Here is a 23,884-nt window from a genome sequence, read left to right on the forward strand (position 1 = left end):
CAGCGCAAACATGTGCATGCCACAGTGCAAACATGTACACGCCACAGCGCAAACATATACATACCACAACACAAACAGCTTAGTTACACGTAGCTGCCCAGTGGTGATTTGGATAACAGGATAGCAATGAGGAATGAAAACCTTTCCACCCAGACATTGATCAGGCAAACTCAAATAATTCCCCTATAAACAAGAAACAAACAATACTGGGAATCTCTGTCAGCTCCCTGGATAAGCTCAGCCTCCTATCAGTTAAACTTAATAAAAAGGGGAATTCCATTGGAAAGTACCATGACTCACAATCCTTCAAACTAAAAATCACGTACTCTTCCTCTAGATGCCAGGAAATACTTCCTTCCATATGGACAAGATTTATAGTTATTTGACATTGTTTATTCCTCTTCCAGTTAATAAGTTATTTCTGTGCTAGAAATCTGTTGACTATCACAATAATATTGAGTCAGCACCCTCCCTGCTGGAGTGTGTCCTGTCATGCTTATGAAAGAGGACAACTTGCCCCATGAACCAAACCACCCCCACCACTTCCCCAGTTGAAATGTCCTCAATCTTTTTACTGACTGTGTTAATTTTCTCAAAAAACCACTGGAAATGCATTTGAAGACATGAATGTGGCCCTTGTCATATCCTGCCAGCTGTGAAACATCTTCCAAACACTGTCAGCTCAACTTCAGTCACTTTCATCATTGCTAACCTCACCATCACTACAAGAATGTAATTACTTGTGAGGGTGAGAAGTGCAGATTGTGGAAACTGGAAATCTGAAGACTTTTAATCCAGAGGCCCAGGAGAATGGGCTGGGGACTCATGTCTGGGTCCCACAATGACAGCTGGTGGAACTTAAATTAATTTGTCCAGAATTGAAAGCTAGTAATAAATGAATCAAGTTCACTGCTGTAGGGAAGGATCCTTTACCTCGATTACCCTACACTTGGTAGAGGAGCCCCGGCAATGTTGTGCCATTTGAAACAGCCTGACAAACCACTCAGATGAAGGGCAACTAGTGTTGGGCAACAAATACTGGGCATTTCCAGCGATGCCCACATCAAATAATCAAGCAGAATAATCTATGAGCTAAACTATGAGCTGAGGCAGCATCTAAAGAAGATTTCACTTGATCTGGTAATGAAACCATGCAATTGACATTATTCTGCAATGCCCTGTAACAAGTAGAGTGAGCCAGGACCTCATAGAGTAGGACACCATCCTATAATGCTCCTCGTGCTTGGCATTCCCTCCCCGAAACAACAAAGTCATAAAGAGGATTTCCATTTACTTCACATTACCCTGCACTGAGGCTCCTAGCCTCCTAGCCAACAGTCTCAGCTCAAGATGTACAAAAATAATCACATTAAAGCAGGCCAGAATGACCTGTGATTTAAAAAAAGCTTCAGATCCAATTAAAATACCAGTCTGCTTTATGTGGAGTCACGTACAAAGCTGATAATTATGGACAGTAAATCTTGTCACAGGGCCAGGGGGAGTTGCTTTGTAACGTCAGAACATTTTCCACCAGGTTAGATATTTTCTGTTGCTTGCTTTGCTTGGTTCTGTTAAGTCATTCCAGTCCAGCAGCAGAATTTACTTTAAGTACATGGTAAGATGTACACACGAAGATATTAGCCCACACAAACTGAACAAGAAAGTATTTATCTTGCACGAGAACAAAGCAGATGATAACACAATCCAGGGATTAATTCCTTTCCACATAAACCATCCAAAACCCCTTAATTAGTTACTAATCTGCTAACCACTCTGTGCATCCCCCCATGCTATATATAGAACCCTCGCTGTTAGATTCAGTCTGTAGCTGACCTGAATGGGGTGGGGGAGGGGTGGGTGGGTAGCATTTCGATCAGGTACTAAACAGTAATCAGCGGATACCTTCCCCAAGTCAGCTCCTTCTGGAAAGCATCTGACAAAAAGGAGAAAAGGAACTCTTCTTAAAATTTACAAGGCATTGTCGCCAAACTGAAATCCCAGAACCTCCTACCTTGCATACTGAAGGTGTACCTAACCCCCATAGACAGCGACGGTTCAAATTCACCTTCTCCAGGGTACTTAAGGGTGAGACAATAAATACCGGCCTAGCCGGCAGTACCCACGTCCTGTGCATGATTTGAAATGTTCTTCATTTTTCTGCCTTGATATTTTATGTTTTGGTTTATTTTCCTGTGTTTTAAGATGTTTGTCTTTTTAACTTTGCTTCTTGTTTTTCTGACCTATGGTTATACTGCGTACAGCTGTATTGTAACTTTTTCTCCTTCATTTTTCTATTCTGTAACTAAAGGTGGGGTGACACGGTGGCTCAGTGGTTAGCACTGCTGTCTCACAGTGCCAGGGACCCAGGTTCAATTCCACCCTCGGGCAACTGTCGGTGTGGAGTTTGCACATTCTCCCTGTGTCTGTGTGGGTTTCCTCCAGGTGCTCCGGTATTCTCTCACAATCCAAAAATGTGCAGGCTAGGTGGACTGGCCATGCTAAATTGCCCATAGTGTTCAGGGATGTGTAGATTAGGGGGATGGGTCTGGGTGGGATGCTCTGAGGGTTGGTGTGGACTTGTTGGACCAAGGGTCCTCTTTCCACAGTGTAGGGATTTTATTCTATGGTTGTACCAAGATGGCACTGTGAGTGATGACTTATAAACATTTCACGTACTTATTTGAGTATGTGTGACAATACAGCTAAAGCTAATTCATTCATTCACGGTTACTGGAGAGTGGAGACACTTCTCACTGTATTTTGTAACAAAATAGACGTGAAAATAAATAAATCAAATCCAATCAAAACATTTCAAATTAAAAGGCTGAGGTTATCTCCTACTTGGCACATAGAATGATGCTGGTTCAGAATTCTGAAGAATTCAGAAATTTCTGAAGAAGGGTCCCGACCTGAAACATCAGCTCTCCTGCTCCACTGATGCTGCCTGGCCTGCTGTGTTCCTCCAGCTCCACACGGTGTTAGCTTTATGGCTGTAGTGCGAACACAGTTGCAGGGCATTTGAAATCTTAAATTATGTGAGGGTTAAAAAGGCTGGGTTACATACAGACATCTCTGCATATACACACATCCTCCTCAATAATAGTGTTTAATAGGTCTTCTCAGGGAAGTGGCAGTACTTGTATCTGTGCAGAATGGTCAGTAATACAGGGCCACAGGTTAGTATACTTCAGTTCAATAATAAACAAGGTGGAGCTCTTTCAATCTGACATCCCATGTAGTTAAAAGAAGTCACTGCAGTTGGTGCAAGAATGAGAGAGTTCAGCCCCCCAGGGAGAACGGGATAAAGAATTTGACCTCAGTTGAGAGTTTAAGATGCAACTTGTTCCAAGTGACCTCAGAAACAATTACTTCCTACACCAAGAGCAAAAACAGAAGCATGGTGTTTCTCATAGATATTCAGCTCCATGAGGTGTTCCTGTGAGTGAAATATCGCACGCAAAGGCAGGGCCTTTGTTGAAGAGAGGGAGCTTTGCAATCTCATCACAGTACAGAACCAGGAGAGACACCAGTTTAATCCTGGATGTGCTGAATGAGCCGAGCCCAGGCAGGGCAGTAGCGTGGGGGTGAGGTGGGATGAAGGGGTGTGGTGTTGGAATAACTTCTGTGCTCCTGGGCTAAAGAAGAGGTAGAATGTGCTTTTTGCTGTCCAGTGATAAGTTAGAGGACATGAATATTGGGTGAAGGCAGAAGAGACCCCATAATCAAATTACCCACCTGATTATTGCAATTTAGGATTGCAGCATCAGAGTGGGTGTTCAGATAAGCTGCAGGGGCTGCTTAGAACCTTATGAAAGAGCACTTCGGGGAAAATCATCACCTCCAGGGACAGAAAATAGAGCAAACAAACCTTAAAAAGTAACATTAAAAAACTGGAGTGGCCCTGTGCACTAAAAAGCCACAAAAGCTGTGCAATAATTCAGCTAATGTGTAAAGCCTGCACCTATCCACATAGAAAACTCAGAGATAGAAGCAACACTATCTATCGCATTCTGTTATATAAAATCGCTTAGATACATGAGAACCTAGAAACCTGCCCCAAGGAGTTCCCAATCTGAGCTGGCTTCCCAGAATAGCATCGAATAGGGAATTGGTGCTAAGTTAAAAGATTAGTCCTTCTTGCATGACAACAACAGGACAGATTGCAATGTGTGGGAAGATTGATCATTTTTGCTTGCCCATCTTCATCACATGTGCCACAGCTTGATAATGCCAACCAATTTTAGATATCAGCCCACCCTTGGACCATTGTTGTTCCAATTACAGTTAGACTGGACTAAAGGTAACATCGCCATACTCTTACCAGATCACAGGGCTACTCCCTCGTTGGAGAGAGACCACTGGTGGCGGTTTAATCTGAGGGTCACCAAGCTGCAGGTAAGGGGAGAGGATGAGAAGCAGAATTCTTAATGGTAATTTCAGCTAGCGTGGGAATTGAACCCATACTACTGGTATCACTCTGCATTGCAAACCAGCCTTCCAGATAACTGAGATGACCAACTCCCTCACACTGCAAAACATGATCACTTTGGGAATGGAGAGACTACCCTGGGCCTATTGAATTGCTCACGAGGAACAAAGGGAGACATTCAGTCAGTGTCCTAGCGGTAGATTGGTCATTTATTCACTTTTGGATTGCATTTTGATGTGTTTGGGAATTTCTAAACCGGAAACTGATCTCAAAAATCCACCACATTGCGTGGTGCAGTGGATAACTGAATTCCTGTACCAGCAGTAGAACTGGCTGGAATTAAAATCCCCACTTTGGCAGGACTGGTTGAACAATACCAATCCTATCTGCAATCTTCTCCAGTACACCCATCCACCTCTGCTTTATTTCCAGTTTATCTGTTCACACACGCACAAGGGGTCAGCGAGTAACAGGACTAATCTTTGGTTTGCTCATTGTCAAGTTTACAGGGCACTTGAACTAGGAGCACCTGCTTCCAGCCATCTTGAAGTGAGACTGTACTTTGCGAACCTGAATGGCTAATTGTTTGAATTGCTATCTGTCTCTGCATGATTCATTTCGACAGCTCCCTCAGTATCGCCATCTGCATAATGCACTCAAATAACCCAAGAAGCATGCTGGTCAGGCACCTCAATCAATAGCTCCACTTCATCGGCCTGGCAAGGTCAATAATGCAGCACGATGCCATCTGCTAAAGCGTCGCTGGTGTATAATCAGCCGGGTATTTACTAGACAAACCCAGCTGCCTGTAGCTGGATGCTTTCCCCACCGGCAGTGAAACTTCCATTTAAATAGCACCTTGTCAATTCCAAAACATCCCAGAACATCTGAGGCACAATTCATCACACTGTATTGCCATGACGACCAGGTATGACTTTAATTTACTGGCAAAGCTTGTTAATCAATTCGAAAACGTGGGTGATTTACTGGTGGTGGTTAATAGACATAAAAAAGTACCACGAGTGATCAAAGTACGTTCAGTTGTGTGCAAGAGAATTTCTGGATATAAAAGGAGAAAAGAAAATGACAACTGCTAGTTACCTCTGAGCCAGACTGAGAGGAAATGCAGACTGTGCTCCTTATCATTAACAAACAGAATTATATATTTGGGATAAATCATGGGTCCACAAAAATAGGAATTGACATATCTGTAGTCAGTTTGTCCCATTGTTTATAGTAAGCAGTGGAAGCTGGTTCTGCAAGTTTGGTCTCTCTGCCTAATGAAAATTGCATAGAATACAGTGACTCAGTGATTAGCACTGCTGCATCACAACACCAGGATTCCAGCCTCAAGCGACTGTCTCGGACATTCTCCCTGTGTCTGCATGGGTTCCTCCAGGTGCTCCTCCCACAGTCCAAAGATGTGCAAAGGTTAGGTGGGATAACAAGGTGTAGAGCTGGATGAACACAGCAGGCCAAGCAGCATCAGAGGAGCAGGAAGGCTGACATTTCGGGCCTAGACCCTTCTTCAGAAATGGGGGAGGAGAAGGGGATTCTGAAATAAATAGGGAGAGAGGGGGAGGCAGATGGAAGATGGATAAAGGAGAAGATAGGTGGAGAGGAGACAGGCAGGTCAAAGAGGCGGGGATGGAGCCAGTAAAGGTGAGTGTAGATGGGGAGTTAGGGAGGGCATAGGTCAGTGCAAGGAGGATGGACAGGTCAAGGGAATGGGATGAGGTTAGTAGGTAGGAGATGGGGGTGGGGCTTCAGGTGGGAGGAAGGGATAGGTGGAAGGAAGGACCGGTTAGGGAGGTGGATGGTCCCCATCCCAGGCCCCAAAAAGACCTTCCACATCATGCAGATGTTCACCTGCACATCTGCTAATGTGGTATACTGTAACCGCTGTTCAAGATGTGGCCTCCTCTACATCAGGGAAACCAAGCGGAGGCTTGGGGACCGCTTTGCAGAACACCTACGCTCAGTTTGTAACAAACAACTGCATCTCCCAGTCACGAACCATTTCAACTCCCCCTCCCACTCCTTAGACAACAGTCCATCCTGGGCCTCCTGCAGTGCCACAACGATGCCACCTGAAAGTTGCAGGAACAGCACCTCATATTTCGCTTGGGAACGCTGCAGCCCAATGGTATCAATGTGGACTTCACAAGCTTCAAAATCTCAACTCCCCCGAATCCCAAAACCAGCCCAGCTTGTCCCCACCGCCCTAGCCTGTCCTTCCTTCCACCTATCCCCTCCTCCCACCTCAAGCTCCACCCCCATCTCCTACCTACTAGCCTCATCCCACCCCCTTGACCTGTCCGTCCTCCCTGGACTGACCTATTCCCTCCCTAAATCCCCACCTACACTCACCTTTACTGGCTCCATCCCCGCCTCTTTGACCTGTCTATCCCCTCTCCACCTATCTTCTCCTCTATCCATCTTCTATCTGCCTCCCCCTCTCTCCCTATTTATTTCAGAATCCCCTTCCCCTCCCCCATTTCTGAAGAAGGGTCTAGGTCCGAAACGTCAGCTTTCCTGCTCCTCTGATGCTGCTTGGCCTGCTGTGTTCATCCAGCTCCATACCTTGTTATCTCAGATTCTCCAGCATCTGCAGTTCCTCGTATCTCTGAAATAAAGATTAGGTGGATTGGCCATGCTAAATTGTTCCATAGTGCTCAGGGTTGTGCAGGCTAGGTGGGTTAGCCGTGGGAAATACAGGGTTACAGGGATAGGGTGGGTCTGGGTGGACGCTCTTCGGAGGGTCGGTGTGGACTTGATGGGCTGAATGGCTGTTTCTGCACTGTAGGGATTCAGACATAGACACACACACATCTTATACTCACTGGAATTTAGAAGAATGAGGGGGGGATCTCGTAGAAACATATAAAGTCCCGATGGGACTGGGCAGGCTAGATGCAGGAAGAATGTTCCCGATGTTGGGGGAAGTCCAGAAATAGGGAGTCACAGTCTAAGAATAAGGGCTAAGCCATTCAGGACTGAGATGAGGAAGAATTTCTTCACTCAGAAAGTTGTGAACCTGTGGAATTCTCTCCCACAGGAAGCTGTTGGGGCCAGTTCATTAGATATATTCAAGAGGGAGCTGGACATGGACTTTGCGGCTAAAGGGATCAAGGGGAATGGAGAGAAAGCGGGAATGGGCCACTGAGATTGCATGATCAACCATGATCATATTGAATGGTAGTGCATGCTTGAAGGGCCGAATGGCCTACTCCTGCATCTATTTTCTGTGTCTATTTCTTCAATCACACATGCACACACACACAAAACTTGGGTATCTACAGCCAAGCATGGTCACTTAAATAGTTGCTATTGCAGGAAAAGCCAAAGCCCCATGCCCAGAAATGATATGTAAGAAATATTGCTGTAATTACAGGAAGGCAGACTTTAAAATCATTTACTTCTTTTAAATTCAAAAATAGTGCATTCAGGATAAACAGATGAATCAGTCCAGCACATATCCCAGCAAGTGCTCATTTACTGAGGATGATTATCTATTCTGCGATATGTGGGCTAAAGTGTGGAGAGCCAGGGAAATGAGTCAGTCACACACGAGAGATTCTGCCAAAGAAAAACACTGTGGCTGCAGTATAAATAGACAAGACCACCTCTTAGCAGGAAATCAAACCGAGTTAGATTTTAAGATTATGAAATGGAACAAAGTGTCCAGCAAGGAAATTATTGCAGCCAGGTCAAGACAGGTTGTTCCTTCCACTTTAGTTGTCTGCTGCAGTCTATACAGGAAACCTTTTGCTTCTACACCCACTGGCTGATCATATCCCCAGCAGGTCTTCCTGGCAAGAATAGGTTTTCTTCCCTAAAGGACAAGGAGTAAAACACTTAAATCAATTTTATGACAACCCCATTTAACGGTTACAAATGACCCTATTTTCTCTCCTGCTCTCTTGGCTCTGCCAATTCAATGCCCAAAATACAGATGGAACTTTGTTCCACCAGAGCTGTGCGATGGCTGACAAGCACAGAAATGAATTTCCTGTTTACTTTAAAATCAAGGAAGCAATAATACATTCGCAGTCATTCAATCAAAGTTGCCCTTGTTCACGCTTTCATTAACAAGCTGCTGAATTGCGAGAAATTAACAGTAAAGAATTCCGCTTGACAGATCTCTTCCCTAGTGCTTACTCCCGACTAAAAAAGAAATCAAATAAAAAGGCAGCTTCAGAAAATGAAGCATGGTGCCAGATAGCTCCCGGGATAACACCCGAATGCAACTCACTATCCCCTTTACAAGAAATAATTTTTACATCTGGCATTCCCATGGAATCAATCATAGTTAATACCAATTCATTAAGCTGAGCTCCCCAATGTATATTACAAATACACAGACTCAAATTGGCACCGAACCAGGCCACTTGGCCTAACAAGGCCATACCTGCTGGCTCTCTGAAGAAACAGAGAGGGAGGGAGCGAGCCATCTAATCAGTCCCTTTCTCCAACGACAATAACAGTTTGAATTTCTGCTGTATTAACATATTGAGCACAATCTTGAGTGCAAACTGAAAACTGGTCCAAATATTGATACAAACACACTAACCTTGTAGTAGTGTGGCTGAGCGATCCAAGGTCCTAGATTAAGATTCCAGTCTCTCATTGGTTTGAATCCCACTGTTGTTAACTTTTGGAAAGGGCTTTTGTGGTGCAGTTGAAGATTAGAGTACAGTTTGAGGCCATTTGCATGTTATCATTGTGCACGTGAAATGCACACAGTGTACAACTATGTGGGGGCCAGCAGAGTGGTACAGTGGGCGTGGGCTTAGCTGATAACCCAGAGGTCACTCAGTTGAGACCATGGCTTGCTATTTCTGTTTAAGGGCTCTTGTATCACAGTGGTAATGCCCCTTCCTCTGGGCCAGGAGATCCAGACCCATGTTCCACCGGAGATGTGTTATAATGTGTCCAAATAGGTTGATTAAAATATCTGCATTTGAACCTTCTCTCTATCCTTATTACAGTGAAGAGTTCCACACATCAACAACCTAGAAATCATTTGCTATGACCAGTCCTGAGAGAGCATTTACCAGCCAAGATAATACAAGCACAAGCCTAATTATTGCAGCAATTATCTAATTAGTTCAGTGTGAAGATGTTGGGACGGCATCGTGCAGGAGTGGGGAAAACCTCCCTCTCTTGCCATTTTCAATTCTCCGAACAACGGTTTGCTTACTGATTGAAAACAGGCTGCAGCTGTGAAAAAAGTAGCTCTCAACCTTTAAATGTCATTTAGTAATTTAAAAAAAAATTGTCATTTAGTTAAACATCTGACTGGGCTTCCTGACAGTAAGTACAGAAAAAGTGAAAGGAAAACCCTTCGCACACAGTTCCCTCTACCTCAATGACCTTAAATATCAGTCTTGGTTTTAAACGTCAGCCTGCTAGAAATCGGCTTACGGAAAAATCAGAAATTATGAAACTTGCGGCACCTTAGAAGTCCTCATCCAATTGGATTAATGCTCATGGCTTGTTAAACATATTCTAAAATTGCCCACTTGTTCTAAAATGATCTATGCTGTTTACTAAGAGCAGACAGGTAAATCATTAAACTGGTTGTGTACATCAAAGGCCTACTCCTGCTCCTAGTTTGTTTTCTTTTAAAATCACAAGTTTGCAAACTAGCGTTGCCAACTGTGATAAAATTATTCCTGGAGGTCTCATCACATGACTTACCTTCACGCCTGCCATTAAAATGGCTGACAAGTTGATCCTTGTGACCCCTGACCTTCTGACACTGATTAGAAAGTAAGAAGACTCATTACCCAATTGGGTACTGGGTCAAACAACCTTCCCCCATTGAAAACAACAAAACAATCTTTCAAATTAATTCAAATTGGATAATTAGTGATTTCTTTTCCCCTCACAGGTTGCACACAGCGGTGTCCTGGCGAATGACATTCAAGTCCTGCAGATTCCAGAACAATCCTTGAGGTTTGACGATGCTGTTACAATCTGTTGTCTGCAGACTTTCACAAGACTATTTCAAAAATACTTAATTTCTGCCTTTTTTTCTTCCAACTCAGCAGTCTTTCCATTGCTACATACTTATGAAGTTTAAATTAGGTAAATGTAAACCGAAACAGGACCTACAGATTCAATGGTAGGGTCCTGGGGACTCTTATAGAACAAAGAGATCTGGGGGTACAGGGTACATAGCTCCTTGAAAATGGAGTCACAGGTAGCCAGGGTGGTGAAGAAGGCTTTTGGCATGCTAACTTTCATTGGTCAGAGCATTGAGTAAAGGAGATGGAACGTCTTGTTGCAGCTGTACAAGACGTTGGTGAGGCCACATTTGGAGTACTACGTGCAGTTCTGGTCATCTTACTGTAGAAAGGATATTATTAAATTAGGAAAAGAGTACAGAAATGATTTACTAGGCTGCTACCTGGGCTGGAAAGTTTGTGTCATAAGTAGAGGTTGAATAGGCTGGGACTCTTTTCCCCGGAGCGAAAGAGACTGAGGGGTGACCTTATAGAGCTATATATAATCATGACAGGCATAGATCAGGTAGATAGCCAACAGCTTTTCACCATGGCAGGGGAGTCTAAAACAAGAGGGCATGGGTTTAAAGTGAGAGAGAAGAGATACAAAAGGGTCCAGAGGGACAATCTTTTTCACACAAAGGTGGTGAGTGTCTGGAATGGGCTGCCGTAGGTAGTGGTGGAAGTGAGTACAATTTTGTCATTTAAGAAACATTTAGACAAGTAAATGGATGGGATAGATATGGAGCAATATGGACCAAACGCAGGCAAATAGGACTCATTTAAATTGTGAAAACTGGGCAGCATGGGCAAGTTGGGCCGAAGGGCCTGTTTCCATGCCGTAGACCTCTATCACTCTATGACCCCTGACCTCATTGTGATCTACTGGGGATGGAATTGTGCAGAAGGCTGTCTACATTCCCAGGGTCCTGAAGAACAGGGGCACTGTCCCTGGTGTCCTCGCCAACATTTATCACACACCTAAACACAAAGGGCCAAATCTTCCTAAATGCCGAGAAATTTGGGAGAATTGGGTGAGATGTCGAGTGAGAGGCTCCTGACAGCGAGACCAAAGAGTCACATTTTATAATCAAGTTCCGGATTGAGTAGATTCTCACTAGTGACAGGCCTATTAATGGGAATTATCGCTCAATATTATTTAATCTTGCCTCATTAATAGAACGTTATGGGAGGTGAGGGAGGAAATTACGAGACCCCTTGCAGATATATTTGCGTTATCTATAACTATGGGTGAGGTGCCTGATGACTGGAGGGTGGCTAATGTTGTACCTTTGTTTCAGAAAGGTTGTAAAGAGAAACTGGGGAACTATAGACCTGTGAATCTGCCTTTGGTTGTGGGTAAATTGTTGGATGTGATTATGACAGATAGGATTTATGGACATTAAAGAGAGGCAAACATTGATTAGGAATAGTCAGCATGGTTTTGTGCAAGGAAAATCATGTCTCACAAACTTGATTGAGTTTTTTGAAGAAGTTACCAAAAAGATTGACGAGGACAGAGCTGTAGATGTCATCGACATGGATTTTAGTAAAGCCTTTGAGAAGATTCCACATGGTAGACTAATTAGTAACGTTAGGTCACATAGGATTCAGGGTGAGCTTGCCAATTGGATACAAAATTGGCTTAACGGCAGGAGACAGAGTGGTGGCGATGAGTTATTATTCCGATTGGAGGCCTGTGACCAGCGGTGTTCCATAGGGATTGGTTCTGGCTCCTCTTTTGTTTGTCATTTATATAAAATGATTTGGATGAGAATATCGAAGGCATGGTTAGTAAGTTTGCAGATGAAACCAAAATTATGGCATAGTAGACAGGAAGAAGGTTTTCTAAGATTACAACGGGATCATGACCAAATGGGTCAACGGGCTGAAAAATGGCAGATAGAGTTCAATCTGGGTAAACGCGAGGTATTGCATTTTGATACAACAAGGATAAGGCTTGTACAATTAATGGTATGGCCTTGGGTAGTGTTGTAGAACAGAGGTACCTAGGAGTGCAGGTACATAATTCTTTGAAGTTTGTGTCACTATAGACAGGTTAAAAAGGTGTTTAGCATGCTTGCCTTCATTGCTCATTCCTTTGAGTATAGGAGTTGGGAAGTCATATTGAGGTTATATAGGACATTGGTGAGGCCTCTTCTGGAGTACTGTGTGCAGTTCTGATCGCCCAGTTAAAGGAAGGATATTATTAACTGGAGAGGGTTCAGAAGAGATATACCAGGATGTTGCCGGGTATGGAAGGTTGGAGTTATCATGAAAAGCTGACTAGGCTGGGACAGTTTTCACTGGAGCATAGTAGGTTGGGAAGCGACCTTATAGAAGTTTATAAAGTAATAGTTGTATAGATAGTGTTAATGGTAGTTGTCTTTTTCCCTTGGATGGGGGATTTCAAGACTAGGGGACATATTTTTAAGGTGAGAGGAGAGAGATTTAGGCAAATTTTTTACACAGAGGGTGGTTCGCATGTGGAATGAACTTCCTGAGGAAGTACTATTACAATGTTTAAAAGACATTTGGATAAGTACATGAATAGGAAAGGTTTGGAGGGATATGGGCTAGGAGGAGACGGATGGGACTAGTTTGGTTTGGATTATGTTCAGCATGGACTGGTTGGACGAAAGAGTCTGTTTCCATGCTGTATGACTCTATGACAGCTCCAATTCCACCACCCGCAACTGGACACTGAGTCTCCCGAAATGAAAGTCAGAGCAGTGACCTGGTGAATATAGTTTGCTATTTGTTCCCTCCAGACCTCCCTCTTTGACAGTGGACACACTGTCGATGGACATTGTCACTTGACATCTATCAGCCTCACTGCAGCATCGCAACACGTCTCTCATCCAGTACACCGGTCCCCTTTGTTGTAATGCTGCTGCAAGGACACTATGTTCTGTAGGCAACCAGTTTACTGGTTTTATTAAATTTATTCATTCATAGGAATTGGCATCACGGGCTTGGCTAGCATTTATTGCCCATCCCTAATTGCCCAGAAAGCAGTTAACAGATTGGACTAGACTTCATCTCAGGGGTGTTTGCTTGCTCTCTCTGCTATCCCTAACTTGTCCAGATGCCTTACATGGATGGTTACTGGGTGACAAGGACTGAAGATTCTGTTAGGTGACCCCTGATTGAGGTTGAGTGTGGCTACTTCGACCAGGACAACGGAGGCAAATGCTGAGCCACAATGGGCATCGGGGGAAAGAGTAGCAGAGACTGAAAGAGGGATGTGGCTAAGTACAGGCAAGCTGTGTGGCCTGGAGCTTAAAACGCTGAAAGGGGTGGTACAGGCAATATAAGGAAGTGTCAGCTATGCCACCTGTGTGCTGTGAGAGGTGTTACTTTATGGCTGCACTATGTAGATGGTGAAGAGCTGCTCCAGAATGCCAACACTCGATAGGCTGCATGGCTGGAGGTCAAATGTGACGATATCTCAGACATGGCGAGTACATCCGTTTATGGTGAGTGGGAGAATCAGGCTAGCATCAGACAAGAAACGCACCATTGCATTGTGATAGGTCATTAATAAGGCAAGTTTGAGATGATTGTGAAACTCAACTCAACTCAACTGTCACTTGGTCAATATCTGGTAAGATTCGACCACCATGATCTGGTCATTTCACCAATTGCTGTGCGTAAATTGGCTGTTGTATTTCCCCATAATGCACCTCACCCCTTTGTGGTCTCTTGAGTTTGTGTAATGGGTTAAATGACTGTTGGTTTTTATTTAAGTTAAAACAAACTGATTCCCTGTGAACAGCCAGTCTTTCAAATAATAGGATGTAATTTATAGAGAGATCCCTGGAAACCACACACTAAATTGAAAGGTTCTGACATACCATGACAGCAAAAAGAATTTCACAGGCACTGTTAATTCTCCAGCTACTATCAGGCAAAGCTCAGAATTAGATTCTCCCTGCAAATTACTCCCCCATCTCCATTATTGTAATTAAAACTCTTCCAGGATTGTTTTTAAATAAATTTCATGTTCACAGAATTGAGGTCTGTTAATGCTGGGTTCTATTCCAGTCTGTGACACAATCACATAACAACAATATTAAATCCATCATTGTACCAGATAGAGGTTGATTGGGTGAGCACAAATAATAAAGCTATCTCAACATGGTCTTTAACTAGAACAAGTAGCAGAAAATAAAAACCCTGTAGTTTCATCCATCCTGTCCCATACAAACAATGGAGGTACCTTGTGCACCATGATACTTACATACCCATCCCACCCCAAAACCATGTGATCACTCAGGCGAAATGTTAAAGAAATCCCCGGTAAATTTGGAAGGCAGTGAGAAACATCTATAAAATTCCTCCCGAGCTCCTGAATAATCAAAACAAGCAAAAAGAAATGATCACTCTCGCCAAAAAATTCTGACAGCTCATACCTCTTGTGCTCTTCCAGTGGGAGTAGAGATCATTGGGTCCAGCTCTTGTTTAAAAGTAATTCAGTCAATCATCTTTCACTGCATGGGACTGCAGCCTGTTCCAGGCTATCACTTTTCACTGGGAAAAGAGTCCCCTCCTGATAGCCAAACCTGGATCGAGCCTTGTATAACTGATCATTGTGATCCCTGGTCCTCCCTGACCTATTCATTGGATATAAACAAACAGCTGGTACAATTTAAAAGGCATCTGAATGGGTGTAGGAATAGGAAGGGTTTAGAGGGACAGGGGAAATGCTAGCAAATGTGACTACAATTAATTTAGGATATCTGGTCGGCACGGACAAGTTGGACTGAGGGGTCTGTTTCCACGCTGTACAGCTCTATGACTCTAAGACTCAAATTTGACACCTCCCCTTCATTATCATTCTAGCAACCATCAGATCAGTTAAAACTTATACTCTCCAAAGTGTAAAGAGCCAGTTTTTCTCGTCTCCTTTGATAACTAAGATGCTTCAAAGTTGGCATGAACATAGTGATCCTCTTCCATGGCTTTCCAAAACCTCAACCGTATCACTGTCCACATGAAGGGACCAAAACTAGACACAGCAATCCAACAGAATTTTAAGGAAAATCTTGTGCCATCTTGAGTGATATTATTTCTTTTAAAGTCAATTGACATAGAAATTCACCTTGAACCTCAATTGCTCCATCTTTCACTTCACAACACTACCCATCAATTATTAAATGTCTATGCACTAGAATGTCTGATCTTTCATTCCCTACCTGTTTGTACGTTATTCCCTGAAGGATATGTCTATATTCAGCATTCTCCCTTATCAAATACATAAGATCGCACTTCTCCCAAGTCAAACATCGCTTGCCAGTCATGCAATCAACTATCATCTACAGTCCCAATGCCTGCAGCTTGATTATAAATAATGGACAATGATGCCAACACTGATACATGTGGGCACCACTGGTGACCGGTCTCCCTCTACAACTACAATCTGTAACAAAAACAGAAATTGCTGGAAAAACTCAGCAGGTCTGGCAACATCTATGGAGAGAAATCAGAGTCAATGTTTTCAGTTGAGTGACCCTTCCTCAGAACACTTCTGAGGAAGGGTCACTCAAACTAAAATGTTAACTGATTTCTTTCCACAGATGCTGTCAGACCTGCTGAGATTTTCCAGCACTTTCTGTTTTTGTTTCTGATTTACAGCATCCGCAGTTCTTTCAGTTTTTACTCACAATCTGTCTATGATATCTCAGCCAGTAATCAACCTAGATTAATTTATTACGACTAATACCAAAGGCTTGGAATCCATAGACAGAAATTGTACTAGTAACAACCAAAGACATTTTGGAAATATGTCAGTTGGGCTTACTTCATCCACAGTCCTTTGAAAAATATTTTCAAATTTGTACGACATAATCACCATTGTGTGAAGCCACATGGTCTCCCTCTCTATGTAAAAGATAAAGTCATCATCGTCTTATCAGGCCATATGGCTGCTCTCCTATTATTCAGAGATGACTGATGGTTGTTTAACCTGACAGTCACCATGCTTCAGGCAAGAGAGGTTGAGATGGAGAGCCTTCCAATGGCAACCTTAGCCAGTACAGAAGTTGAACCCACATTGTCAGCAACACTTTACATCCAGCCAACTGAGCTAGCCAACCCTATCATATATTGTTCCCCAAACAACACACTCAAGTATCTTTTTCAGTTACTAATGTGAAACCTATGGTGCTGAAGTTACCTAGGCCCATCTTGTCTCTTCCTTTGAGCATTAGGACTGCATTGACCTCCTTCTAGACAAACAGAAACACACAAGAGTGCAGACATCTGTTAAAAATACATAGTTAGGGGAACTTGAATAGCAAGTTCTAACTCCCAGAGAACAGGAGTTCCAAAATCTCCTGCATTGGGTCTTCTGAGACTGTTGATTGGTCTCCTGAGCACTGCTACTGGTGACATGGGAAGAATGGTCACTGCGGACACACTTCATGCTCAGATGTACCCCAGATGGTGTCACTTACAACCAAACGCCATTGTCTGAAGCTGGGTGGGATTCTTGCCATTTGGAAACATCACTTAACTCACCATTTGAGAGGATAACAGTATTGGGACCAAGAAAATCAGAGTCCTGAGAAAGCAACAGGTGGAGAAAGGAATTAAAAGAGCAGCAGAAAAAAAAGAGAGAAGAGTGTAAGAGAGGAACAGAAACTGGCTGGGGGTGAGAAAGAGAAACATAAATAGTGGATTTGATGGAGACTTCCCACTGCAGTCTCTGATGTCCATCATCCTGTACAATGGCTTTTGCTAAGAATCAGACAGTTTGGTGCTTCTCCCCAAAAACTGAACTTCATCTCCCTACAGCAAAAATTTAATGATGGGATGTAGGAATCACGGAAACAAGTTTGAATTTGATCTTGCTATTTACTGTATGTTGTTTGAAAAAAAGCCAACAAAACATTATGTAATGCTGCATACCACACTGCCAACATATTAGAATGGTGAGGTTAAATGAATTTTAAACAACCATCTGGGATGTGTTGGGTAGACTTCCTGTCACCATTCCTCCATTGGTATTAGTCTATGTTATTGATATCAAGTGGATGCCTAGACAATATCTTTGTCTTAAGATATAATATGATTAACAAAACTGAGTCTTTTTATTACATACTACTGAATAGCTCATTACATTACATGTGAGATACACAGTAGCCTCTTTTGAGACATCAGGCTTCGCTTACTATTAAGGTGAATATTGAAAACTTCTCACACAGAACTGGTAACAAACACAGAACTCTGATCAGCTCTTTCCAGGAAGAGGCCGCTATATCTTAATAGGTGGAGTTTATGTCAATTAACTCTTTCAGGGAGTGACTGGGTGGCTCAGTGGTTAGCACTGCTGCCTCAGAGCGCCATTGACCCAGGTTCGTCTGTGTGGAGTTTGCACATTCTGCCTGTGTCTGTGTGGGTTTCCTCTGGGTGCTCCGGTTTCCTCCCACAGTCTGAAGATGTGCGTGTTAGGTGGATTGGCCATGGGAAATGCAGGGTTACAGGAGATGGGGTGGGTGTGGGTGGGATGCCCTCCGGGGGGTGGACCAAATGGCCTGCTGTAGGGGTTCTATTACTGCCTCAAAATATTTCCCTCTCATTATTAATTTATTTTTACACAATCGCTTGGTACATAATGTAGGTTTACACGACTCATCTCACCCAGTCCCAGATGTCTCAAAAGAGGCTACTGTGTATCTCACATGTAATGTAATGAGCTATTCAGTAGTATGTAATAAAAAGACTCAGTTTTGTTAATCATATTATATCTTAAGACAAAAATGGTTGATGATTTGGTTGGGTTATGAGTCTGCTGCTTAGAGTCATAATCATACAACACAGAAACAGAAGCTTCGATCCAACTCATCCACAATGACCAGACATCCCAATCTGATCCAGCTCCATTTGCCGACATTTGGCCTGTATCCCTCTAAACCCTTCTTATTCAAATTGCTTGAGGATGAAATATTCAGATACAATTTGTTGCCACACTAGAAACTTGGTGCATCTTTGATTTCTTGAATGCCCTTTGCGGAGGACATGGTGTCAATGTTGCTTTTGAATGTTAGTCTCCCTTGAAGATTGTAAGCTTCCTCAAATTGTGTCAGAGGAGATGGTGTTTCTGAAAGAATTCCTCTCCTTTTTATGTTGTAGTGAAGTATACTCACCTGTGATCCTTCCATTCTCACATCTATTCTTTTTAGATAATATCATCATTTTAACAGAGTCAGAGTACAGCTGACTGTTGTGTATTGGACTGCTTCTGGTAAATAGTGAGTTGACTGTATAAAAGTTCTGTGACTAGCTCCTGATTGTTGCGGTGTCAGGGATATCCAGTGATCAGATTTTGGAGATTCGCCTGCAGTTGGAAGAGAATTGAATAATACCTCCAAACTTACAAAATTAGGAGTATCTTCTGTTCTTTCAGTCACAAAAATTTCCAGCAGCAATTGAGAAGGAAAATTAATATCATGTGATACATATCTTCTGTTAGGTCTTAGAAAAGTATTTGCTGAACCTATAAACTCTTCCTCTTGTTCAGTCAAGTTCTGCTGATTAATGGTATTTGGCTTCTGAGCTAGTTGATGTTCTTCAGCGTAAAGTCTCAGAGCAAAGCACGCTTTTCTGCTCAGAAATAAGAAGGGTTTGTTTCCAATAATGTAAACCAGTTCCACATGGTACTGGTTTTGGATATTTTAAGAGTCCTTTCATTTTGAATTGTGTTCTGCCTGTGCCATGCAGTTCTTCATCAGACAGTTATTGCTTCACTCCCACCAACCAACGTACATTTTCAACTAACACTAAGTTAGGGATGCTTTAGCCTAGTGGTATTATTGCTGAGCTGTTAACCTAGTGACCCAGGTAATGTGTGGGGTGGCATGGTAGCTCAGTGGATAGCACTGTTGCCTCACAGCGCCAGCAACCTGGGTTCGATTCCACTCTCAGGTGATTGTCTGTGTGGAGTTTGCACATTCTCCCCATGTCTGTGTGGGTTTCCTCTGGGTGCTCCAGTTTCCTCCCACAGTCCAAAGATGTGCAGGCTGGGTGGGTTGGCCATGCTAAATTGCCAATAGTGTTCAGGGATGTGTAGATTAGGTGGGTTATAGGGGATGGGTCTGCGTGGGATGCTCTGAGGGTCAGTGTGGACTTGTTGGGCTGAAGGGCCTGTTTCTACACAGCAGGGATTCTATGATTCTAGTAACACACGCCCTGGTGTCAAATTTGAAGTTTGTTGGATGATTGTTAAAAGCTCAACTTAACATTAAGAGTACATTCTGTTCACACCATGGACTTAGAACAGCAACTGGTTAGCTCCTCCCAGGATCTGTACTTTACATCCTGATTGGTGCAGCCCATCTTGTGATGTCAGATGACCCTTTCAGGTCCTATCTACCTTATATAATGCATTAATTCCAAATTATTTATAAATCAATAATATTTTAGTTGAATCAGGCATATTTTGTTGATGTTTTTGACTGTGAATGATCACCGTACTTTAAACAAATTTGTATCCTTATAGCTTTCAATTCTCACTTTCTTTGCTTTCGAACTCATGTTCTCCATCACACTATAAAGCAAACATTCAAACATTTCATTGGTGAAATCTAGTTTACATCAGACGGGCTTTCTCATTCATCCACAGATGTAGGCATTGCAAACCAGATCAGCATTTACCCCCCATCCTTAATTGCCCTTGACAAGGTGGAGTTGAGTCACCTTATTGAATGACTGGACTCCATTGAGCTAAGGAGACCAACAGCCCAGTTAGGAAAAGGTTTCCAGCTGCAAGGAAAGACAATAAATATCGCACAATCAATTATGATGTAATTCAGCATCACATGACCAGTGTCACATGACTGATCCAATAATCACATGATTAAATCGCCAGGAATATGCCAAACAAGAGTTGACAACACTGAGGAACCCAGAGTCGGGTAGCTAAATGTTCATTTTTATTTTAGACGGTGTGGATCTGGCCCTATTCTGATACTGGGCAGCCTTAGTTCCTGTATTTTAAAACTCACACTGTTCACAACATCTCGGTCTAGCCAGAGGGAAGGTCTGTTCATTCTTGTGCACTTGCCAACCAAACTAACCATTATTCAAAACTGAATTATATCAAAATCAAGCAATTAAGAGGCTGGGTGGCTCCAAATGGCCACTGCACCAGCCTCGTTGGTTCAAAATGTTGATCCTGACCATTTCCAAGACAGCGAGAGACTGTGCAGTTAAAGGAACCATCACCCTGTTCTGTATCATTGTAACACCTTCCTCAACAGTATAAAGGGAGATGGTGGCAATGGCACCAGATTTCTCATCTGAAACCCAGCTTAATGCTTTGGTGGAATGGGTTTAAATTGTACCATGGGAGGTAGTGGAATTTAAATTCAATTGATAATATTTGGAATTTAAAACGAAAGTAATGGAGACCTTAAGAAGCTGTCACTGATTGCCATAAAAATCTTATCTCATTCACTGATGGCCTTTAGGGAGGGAAATCTGTTCTTCATACCTGTGTGTGATCTCCATGTGACTCCAGTCTGACCCTCTGAAATGGCCTAGTAATCCATTCAATTCAAGGGCATTTAGGGTTGAACAACAAATGCCAGCCTAGAAAGTGGTGCCCATACTTTAAAGAGTAAAAAAGAAGGTGGTTATTACTTGAACTATTTAAATGATTACAGGCAGTCCCAGGTTGTGAATGGAATCCATTCTGGAGTCCATTTGCAAGTCAATTTGCAACACAATGCAGGACAATGTAAAGGAGCTGTCCGTAAGTACAAGAAATGTATGTCGGGTCTTTAAAATTACAGCCACACTTGAGATGGCGTTCATAAATCAGGTACTACCATTTCAGCAACTCAGAGACAATAAGGACTGCAGATGCTGGAAGCATTACCCTATGCTATGCTTAGAGATAGTAAGATCTGCTGATGCTGGAATCAGAGATAACACAGCGTGGAGCTGGAGGAACACAGCAGACCAGGCAGCATCAGAGGACCAGGAAAGTTGATGTTTCTATGTTTTGATATCAATAAGTCTTAAACTTGTAGCTATTTTTGTGCACAGGATATGGGGCACTAAGCAGTGGAAAAATCTGTGTCTAATATTACTGCTGTCCACCAGTGACACCTTTAGGTGTCTATCATCCAGTCCAGTTGGCCTATATTCAGGTTCCTATTTCTCTTTACATTAGAATTTCAGCTCTGGGCATTTGGTTCTTGTCAGCAGGCTCCTAGAGTTAAAGTCTAGCCCCAGGGCTGAGGTGCATTGATTGATGCACATCTTATGAAGTGTGAAAGGTCATAATCAAGAGGAGCGATGGAAAATCCTGCCTTAAGGTGATAAAAGGTATAGGTTATGTAAGCGCCATGGCAATGCAGTAGGGAGAAGGAAAAGTAGCTTTACTGAGGCGATTGTCACAAAGTTCTGATGACAGGTTGATTCTGTGAGGACTGAATATCTGAGCTAAGCCAGGGACAGAAGCTGTGATGGACATGGAATGGAGACCAGATACACGTAGGCTTGAAAATACAAGAATAGAGTCCAGTGCATTGCAGCGGCCAGCCTTTACCATCTCAGTAATGGGTTTTCATTCTCACTGTCGTAATCCACATTATACAACATTGTGCAGTTTAGCAGGAGTTCTGTCGGTTCAAAGTAGCTGTAATCACCAGTAAATCCTTTACCCAGCATACACACGTTAGCAATTATAATTGTAGGCCCTAAAATGTACTGGTCCAGATCACCTTCAGTAATGTCCCCTTGCTCTTCTTGTGACCCTACTTTATTCCAGACAGGGACAATATCTTGCTGTAAGTGCAGGGTGTTGATACATTTGTACAAGATAATTTGAAGGCAATTATGTTGTCATTCTGCACTGGCCCTCAATCTTATTTCGATCTCAGAGAGTGAAGTATCAGTCCTGAAACCCAATTACACTTCACTTAATGCAATCAACTTGTGAACCTAAATCAAAGTTAGCAGAGACATTGATCAGGATAGACAGATTTAATCTCATTCCACAACAAAACAAGGTGTTGAATCAGATCAGAATTTATCATGTCGATAGAATCTGCATTTAATAAATAATATTTAGAATTCAGTACGATTGTTTGTGATCCAGCAATTATCTCCGTTTATTTGTAGATTTAACGAGGGTCTTCCCTCAATTCTGAGCCATTGGTGTAATTTAGTTCACTATCCTGAACCAATGTGTAATTCAAAAGAATCTCAAACCACCACTTCCTTTCCATTGATCCCATGTCCATAGTTACACACAATGTTTGACATCTCTTGTATGAAGAAGGCTGAAGGGGGGGCCTGAATTGATGTGTTTAAAATACTGAAGTAGTTTTACAGGATAGATATAGAAACCCCACTTCAGAGAACACCAAAATCAGGAGCACATTAAATATAAAACATTCACCAACAAAGGATTCAGCTTCACATGGAACACTCTTTCATCTCAATCCCTCCCTTTTTCTCATTCTGAGAGAAAAACAGACAGCCCACAATAGCACAGAAAGAACCAAGATGGCAGCTTTCGGCTGCTCTATATTCATCTCCTCACGCTTCACAGGTAGGCGCTGACCCGGATGCCCTGAGCAACTGACTGACTGTGCCCAAGCCCCTGGACTGGCATCAGAGGCTGCCCTTGGTTTACTGTGCCAGGACCCCTGACTGAAGGATGCCTTCCTTGATTTGACTGAGAAGTGCAGACAACTAGGACAAGCTTCCTGACTGGGTGTATGTGCTGGACAACAAGGCAGGACAGATGGACTGTAAGCCTGGTTGCTCTGGGAGCGGAAACGCAGGGCAAGGCAAGGCAGAGCAGTGCTGCTGTGAGCACTAAGACAGTGAGCAATTGTCCCAGCGATGCAGCCTGGTCCAGCCTTTGAGCTGAGGACACAGTGTCCAGGCAGCAGCACCTCAACATGCTGAGGTCTGCATGGCAGTACAGGAGATACTGAAAGTGGATCGGAGATATACCATGATGAAGCAAGGAGGTTGGTACATGTTGGATGCCAGTGTCTATGGATGCAGGGCACTGGAACTGTTGTCCGTGGAGCATGCCCTGAAACATTGTCCAACAACGACATTCCAATGGTGAGCAGGATTCGATAGGTACCCCTCTGACCTTCACACCAACAACTGTTGGCACCTTGTTTCCCCATGGCATGGTTGGGTAGGAAGCTGCACATTGATGAGGCAAGCGACAATACACCATCTAATTTCACCCCCTCCAACCCCCAGTGCCTGGACCTCCAAGATACACGTGTGAGATTGTATTTCAGAACCAGAGGTCAATGTGTTGGCATGGTGAGTGGCATGTATGGGACCGCAGAACGGCTGCACAGATTACCGGGAGTGTTGGCAGAGAATTTTTTAAAAATTCATTGGATGGGGGAATCATGGGCTGAGCCAGCATTTATTGTCCATCCCTAGTTGCCCCAGAGGG

The 23,884-nt window shown here is 43.1% G+C and overlaps 1 protein-coding gene and 1 long non-coding RNA gene across 3 annotated transcripts in view; both read right to left on the reverse strand.

Annotated features, from left to right (window-relative positions):
* Nucleotides 1–23,884, reverse strand: part of kazna (kazrin, periplakin interacting protein a) — a 439,152-nt gene that overhangs the window by 409,123 nt on the left and 6,145 nt on the right. The gene's annotated exons all lie outside the window — the stretch shown is intronic.
* LOC125486663 lies at nt 7,829–8,976 on the reverse strand. The gene is made up of 2 exons (XR_007265314.1): nt 8,841–8,976; nt 7,829–8,264 (listed from the first exon to the last, which is right to left on the reverse strand). It is a non-coding gene; the product is annotated as an uncharacterized LOC125486663 (long non-coding RNA).

This window comes from Rhincodon typus, chromosome 31 (assembly GCF_021869965.1).
Source record: "Rhincodon typus isolate 14 chromosome 31, sRhiTyp1.1, whole genome shotgun sequence".
NCBI lineage: Eukaryota > Metazoa > Chordata > Chondrichthyes > Orectolobiformes > Rhincodontidae > Rhincodon > Rhincodon typus.